This window comes from Ochotona curzoniae, unplaced genomic scaffold (genome assembly GCF_017591425.1).
Source record: "Ochotona curzoniae isolate NIBS_2020 unplaced genomic scaffold, NIBS_Ocur_1.0 scaffold_3208, whole genome shotgun sequence".
Classification (NCBI taxonomy): domain Eukaryota; kingdom Metazoa; phylum Chordata; class Mammalia; order Lagomorpha; family Ochotonidae; genus Ochotona; species Ochotona curzoniae.
The window spans coordinates 25,757,716-25,764,158 of NW_024467106.1; the positions used below are offsets into that span (position 1 = coordinate 25,757,716).

Sequence of the window (6,443 nt, forward strand, 5' to 3'; positions counted from 1 at the left end):
AGACGGCACTAAAGCTTCCGGGAGGCGGGGCCGGGGAGAGGAAAAAGGGAAAGGAAAGAGGAAGTTGCTTCAAACCTGCCCAGTAGACTGTGAGGCGCAGGAGGGCGGAAGTGACGCAAGCAAAGGCGCCGCGACTCTGAGGCAAGGTTGCCTCTCTAGCAACCCTTAGGCGGGTCGGCGCGCCGCTCTCATAGCCCTCCGCAGGTGGCGGGAGGAACGTCGGACACGGAGAAGGCGGTGTTCGGGGATTTGGGCTTTGCTGCTGCCGCTGCCGCTGCCATCTGGGTTCGCTGCTGCGATAAAATTCCTCACTGAGACTGCCGTTTGCCTGAAGGATCCGTCATTGTCCAGGAGGAGACAGACCCGACTTAGATACCTCGAGAAACGCTACCCAAAGCCTCTTAATGATGAAATGAGGGCTTTCATACATTTCAGGTTTTGTAGGTTTGTATCACAGCTCTGTGTACACGTTGGAATCCCTGGTACCGTGGGGGGAGGGGCCCTGAAGATGGAGCCTGGACAGAACGTGTTGCTGTCTCCCTCCCCCTCGCAACTGCTAAGATCCCAGCGCAGGACTCCTGTGCTGTATGGGACCAGAACTTGGCCAGGGGAAAGGAAAAATGCAAATCCGTTACTCGTCTCTGCCCTCCTTACCCAAGCCTATTTTAAGCTCATTAAGAACGCGTTTATTTTAGTTAACCCTTTAATTCCCGAATTTTCAAGTCCACAAATACTTCAATGAAATTGGTGGATTAAAAATATGGCAAAAATCATAATCTAGAGCATGAAAATATACTATCTTACAAACATGTCAGTTATGTTTATAATCTTGTTCACTTGGACATCTGGTAAAAGTGCAGTAAAGTATGTCATTTTCATAATGAATTTAAGAATATTTTCAAATGCTCTCGTTGCTCCTCTATTTTTTCAGAAGAACAGAACTAGAAAAACATATTTATTTCTAAAGTTTCCATAAGTGGTACTTATTGTTCAGTTTATATAGGCTCTCTGTATGGGACGGTGGAACATAATGAATTTTTATGAGAAACCGTTATTTGCCGTTAAAATAAACAATGCCTTTGTTTAATCAGGAGATAAGCAACCTCCCCACACTAACCAGAAGCCCACATGGGTATGCATCCCTCTCAACGAAGCAATCAGTATTAAAAGTTTAAATATTTTTAAATCTAATAAGGCTTTCCTCATTACAAAACCGGCTGGGGACCCACTTCCTAAAAAGTATTATATGACACCATGACACTCATTCTTTGATCTCCCTCCTTTGCTTCTCTACTCTTGGCAAGCCCACAAAACTAGTGAGTGACAAGCAATAATTCTAGACCAGAGTTTGTAAACTAGAAATTCACAAACTATATCAGCCACAGATATACCTTCTTTATCCTGACCTGTTTTTGTTTCCCTGTAAAAAACAAAAACTCAGTTGCCAGATTTAAAATACAGATATTTAAAATAAAATCCAGATCAATAACTTCTCTTGAAAGTGTTAAAATCTAGCAAGACCCGAGTTATACTCCCTTTATTATTATTACTATTATTATCATTTGAAGGAAAGTGTTGCAGAGAGAAGGAGAGACAGAGATCTTCAATTTGCTGGTTCTTTCTCTAAATGGCTACAAGGACTAGTGTTGAACCAGTCTGAAGCCAGGATCCAGGACCTTCCCCTGAGTTTCCCATGTGGGTACAGTGCCCAATGCCTTGGGAAAGCTTTGCAAGGTGCATCAGCAGGGAGGTTGACCAAAAATGGGACAGTCAGGACTCAAACTGGCACCCATATGGAATTCTGGCACCACAGGTGACACTTAACCCACCATGCCCCAGCACTGGTCCAACACCAAAGTTCTCTTCTTGTATGGTGACATTATCTATAGTAAAGAGCTTCCCCTTTATTAACTTCATCCCTGGGTATCAGAATCATCACTATTCCTTGTCTTTTCCTTGGTACTAATTGAGTTTAATTACCCTCGCCAGCATGATGTGCACTTGACAAGCTCATCATGGACATTGGGTAGACATTGGTTTCATTACCTACACAGTATCCATTACTTCTCCCTTACATTCTGAAAAGAATAGAATCAGAATTTCATTCTTGTATCTGTTTATGCCCTAGATTCCATATGTCTTGGGAGAAGTTGGTTTCATCTCTGTGACGAAAAATTATCTTAATGTGAATGGTAAGCGCCACCCCTGCAAGCTAAACCTCAACCATGGGCAGTGTAATCAGGGTGAATCTCTTAAAATACTTGAACTGCACAATTTTCTTTCCTTGACAGAGTTTTTGTGAGAGGCTTGAAACATTTAGAGCCTTCTTGCTCCCAACTTTGAACGTAAAGGTCAACACACAAAATCAGGCAGAACCCAGAGGAAGGTTAGGAAGTAGAGTCAGATGCACTGAATTAAATGGCCCCTAACTTCACCCCACATTTCAGATATTAAATAAGATAATGAGAAAATACCAGACCTCTTAGCAGTTTCCAACTCTCACCATGTGGGAAACTGTATCTTCCAGCTATTGGTAGAATCTGTCTTTTCGGAAGTTCTAAGCAGTTGCCTGACACCTTCAGAGGGGGTCTAGAGAAGGAGAGCTGGGCAGATGGCGAGAAAGATGGTAAGGAATTGGCAGAGCAGGCTGCCAGTCTGGAGACCCAGAGAAGACTTGCAGCTTAAGGCCAGAGCAATCTGCTCTTAGAATTCCTTCATACTGGGAGGGGTGGGGAAATTTTTTTTTTTTTTTTGCATTAAGCTCTTTGACTATTGAGTGAAGCCCTACCTACATTATGGGGAGTAATTAATTTTGGTCCAAAAATTTTATTGTTTAACTCACCCAATAAATGCCTTCACAGAAATGTCCAGAATAATATTTGATCAAATGTCTGAGCACCATGACCCAGCCAAGTAGACACAAAAGTATTCCTCGGAGTAGGTAGTCATATTCCCCAGTTACAAATGAGGTCGCTCTTTACCAAAAGTGCCAGTCATGTGACATCGTCACAGCGGCCTACCCTGACTCAAGCAGGTAACAATGACCTCACTCCAGAAAATTGGAAACATGGGCTAGATGGAGGGGAGAGTGACAAAGAACCATATACTCACCATCTTAATTAATAAGAAGAAAAATGTATAGCCCTAGAGAAATAAAATGTCACCTGATTCAGAAATAAAACAATGTTAGCAATGCTAAAGAATACCTGATTGAACTTTCTATCTCATTGCTTTTCCAATAATATAACTAAATAGAGTAAAATAATTAATTTTTTTTTCAAAATGAGGAAATAGATTTTTGATGTTACTTTGTCAAAGAATATTGGATCCAGCCTTCACTAACTGCACGATTCTGCCACAAGGTGGCAGCAGGCAACATGCCTCGTTTGCTCTATTGCAGAAACTGCGGGGCAGTCAGCTGACCCATCAATCATGTTTAATTCTTAGATCTCTGGGCAGCTAAAACTTAATGCTTTTATTAAGGACAAAATTAAAATATTTTGGATTTGTGGTTTGTCATGTTTTTCTATGTTCTCTGCTGTAACATTACTGTTAGAATCCTATATACTCAAATAACATATGCAATTCAAAGTGGGTTATTTGCATACAAAGTATAATTCTGGAAGTCCCTTGTTTAACCATGTTTTAAGACAATTTGTGTTTACCTAGTGTGACATCATTTCTTGTACAGAAACATACAGATTCTGTAGCGCCTACTCAAGGTTTGGTGAATCAGAAAATGCAGATTCTCACTTGAGCCATCATGCTTCCTGTTCTTGTGGCACATACAGTAACTAGGGAAGGAGTGCAGGTGCAACCAGCAAGACAGAGTGGACCGACTGACTGCTGCGGCCAGACTGGACAGCAGACGCTTGTCGTGAAAGCTCCCGTGGAAATGCTCCTGCCAGCTCCTCACCAACCTGCACGGGGTGGCGATGGCAGCTCAGGCAGTTTGCAGCTTGACAGCTTTGGCCAGCACAGATGACAGGGTGGCCTGACGTGCATGACAAACACCTTCTGTGGAGCATCCAAACTCCCTTTCTGTGCACAACTCAGACCTCCCTGTCTATCTGCCAGGTGAGTCCAGCTCCCAGGGCCCAGCAGGCCCCTGCCTTTTCCCAGTAGGAGAAACTGCAAGTTTCACAGTATTGCCCACTTGGAATCCCTACTAGCTGGAAATAACCAATGTAGCTTCAGGATGCAGCCTCCCACCCCACTCCCACCCCTGCCTCTTTCCCTGTTACCATTAGGTCATTATAATGCCGTCATAATAAAATTGTCATTGGCATGACATGTCCACTTCAATCATGTTCCTAATGCCATGACATTTTTTAAAAGATTTATTTATTTTTATTAGAAAGTCAGATATACAGAGAGAAGGAGAGACAGAGAGAAAGATCTTTCATCCTATGATTCACTCCCCAAGCAGCCGCAACAGCCAGAGCTATGCCAAGCCAAAGCCAGGAGCCTTTTTTGGGTCTCCCACATGGGTGCAGGATCCCAAGGCTTAGAGCCATCCTCACCTGTTTTCCCAGACCACAGCAGGGAGCTGGATAAGAAACAGGGCAGCCAGGATTAGAACCGGCACCCATATGGGATCCAGGCGCATGCAAAGCGAGGACTTTAGCCACTAGGCTACCACGCCAGACCCAACACTCCCAACATTTTATTAATACAGCAAGGAAATGGGAAGTACTCAAGACCCACCTCAAATTCTCTTTTGAATGTTCAGTCGGGCTACTTCCTGACATCAGCCCCCACTGCCTCTGTAGGGTATAAAGCAAAGGCTTAATATTGTTAATGATGGGGAGGGAGGTCCTTTGTTGGAGATTTTTCTTGGTAAGGGGCTTTATTTACTTTGCTAAAGACTGTTTCATTATCAGATGCTATTCCTTGGAGAGGGTATTTTTTTTTTTTTTTGGCATTTTGGCCCTTTTTTTATGCACATCTTGGTTTTTAACCTTGCACTTGTCATACTCCAAGTAAGTCCTGCTCTCCTTGATATCTTTATGCTCCCGTTTTGGTACTCCTGCTCGCGTGATTAAGCCTTGCTAGGAGCACCTGCCCACAGCACTCTCCACACAGGTTTAAGGAACACTGCTTTAGTTAAGGATGGTGAGCCTCCTGACAGTGCTCTCCTTGTATTTTCAGCTACCCTTGTCTCGCCACTCTGCATCACTTCCACACCTCTCTCCCTTCACCTGCACCTCCTTCTCCTACATACACACACACAGGAGCCAGGCCTGGGAAATACACTGAGCACCCAAACTGGGTTTAATCTTAGAGGCACTTATAAATCTGAATAAAGAATTTAGGTATTCATGGCCTTTAGGAGCAAGGGAACAGCAGATAAAGCCTAGACAGACCAAGTGCTATGACAACATGGGCCACAGACACAAAGGCCGCCACGCAGCGAGGGAACAAACTCCCCAATGAAGAGAACTGTCTCTATTGCCTACCAGAATATGGTAGACACCTGAGTTCTTCCCAGTGTGTCAGCTCCAACACTGAACGGAAAACCAGGAAGAAGTAGCAGCAAATGGGCAAGGAGCATCCTGAGAAGATCCGGCCAGAGCTGCAGGGTGTCTGCAATGGTGTTCCGGAGCTGCTGAGCAAATATTTTATTCCCAGAGCTACACCACCAGAATAAGGCATTTTGCCTGAAAATGAAAGATTGTCTTAGGTATCTGTCTGATGTGGCATCTGGAGACAATAAGGGAACCACAGTATTGAATTCCCAGCCAGCTTCCCAGGAAGCATTTTTAAATTGGTAAGAAACAAATAGCCCCACACACCCAATCCAATTTGACATGACACACACTTCTGTCTTACCATGACATTATAAGATTCTCAACTCTTTTGGAAAGGCCTCCATCCTGGGGAAAAAAAAAAAAAAACAGTATGTGATGAAGCAGTTGTCGCATTGGATACGCTAATCAAGAACGGTCTTACAGAGACAGTACCCCATCCTGCAGGTTGCTTAGGCGCAGTCTCATTCCATGGGCAGTAGAACACCAGGGAGATGAGGGAGATACTGCAGAAAGGTCCCTCATACTCTGACCTGTTCATGTCACTCTCTAACCACCACATATATCCCTTGATGCTACTTAAAAAAAAAATAGTGTAGTGATGATTTTTTTTTTTTTGCTAACCTCAGCCTAGCAAAAATGGTCTATGTGATAGACAGTATTTGTATCTAACTTTCAGACCAGCCACATGACTGATTTTGATTAACATTGGCAGGATTACTGTATGCTTAATTTAGAGAAAAACAAAACAAAATACCACCACTGTAGTTACAGGGTTTTGCAATTAGCAGAACTCTCTCAGTGGTAGAAACACAAAGGAATTATGTATAACTTTGGAAAGTTTAGTCTAATATCAAAATAATCTCTGCAATACAACTCCTTTATAAAATTGTATATAAAGCTATAAAGGTTATA

The 6,443-nt window shown here is 43.1% G+C and overlaps 1 long non-coding RNA gene and 1 pseudogene across 1 annotated transcript; both read left to right on the top strand.

Annotated features, from left to right (window-relative positions):
• The first annotated feature begins 137 nt into the window (after positions 1 to 137).
• On the top strand, positions 138 to 4,230 carry LOC121144664. Its single transcript, XR_005881905.1, has 3 exons — positions 138 to 444; positions 2,129 to 2,192; positions 3,792 to 4,230. It is a non-coding gene; the product is annotated as an uncharacterized LOC121144664 (long non-coding RNA).
• A 1,144-nt stretch (positions 4,231 to 5,374) lies between these two features.
• LOC121144927 lies at positions 5,375 to 6,060 on the top strand (annotated as a pseudogene).
• Positions 6,061 to 6,443: the final 383 nt, after the last annotated feature.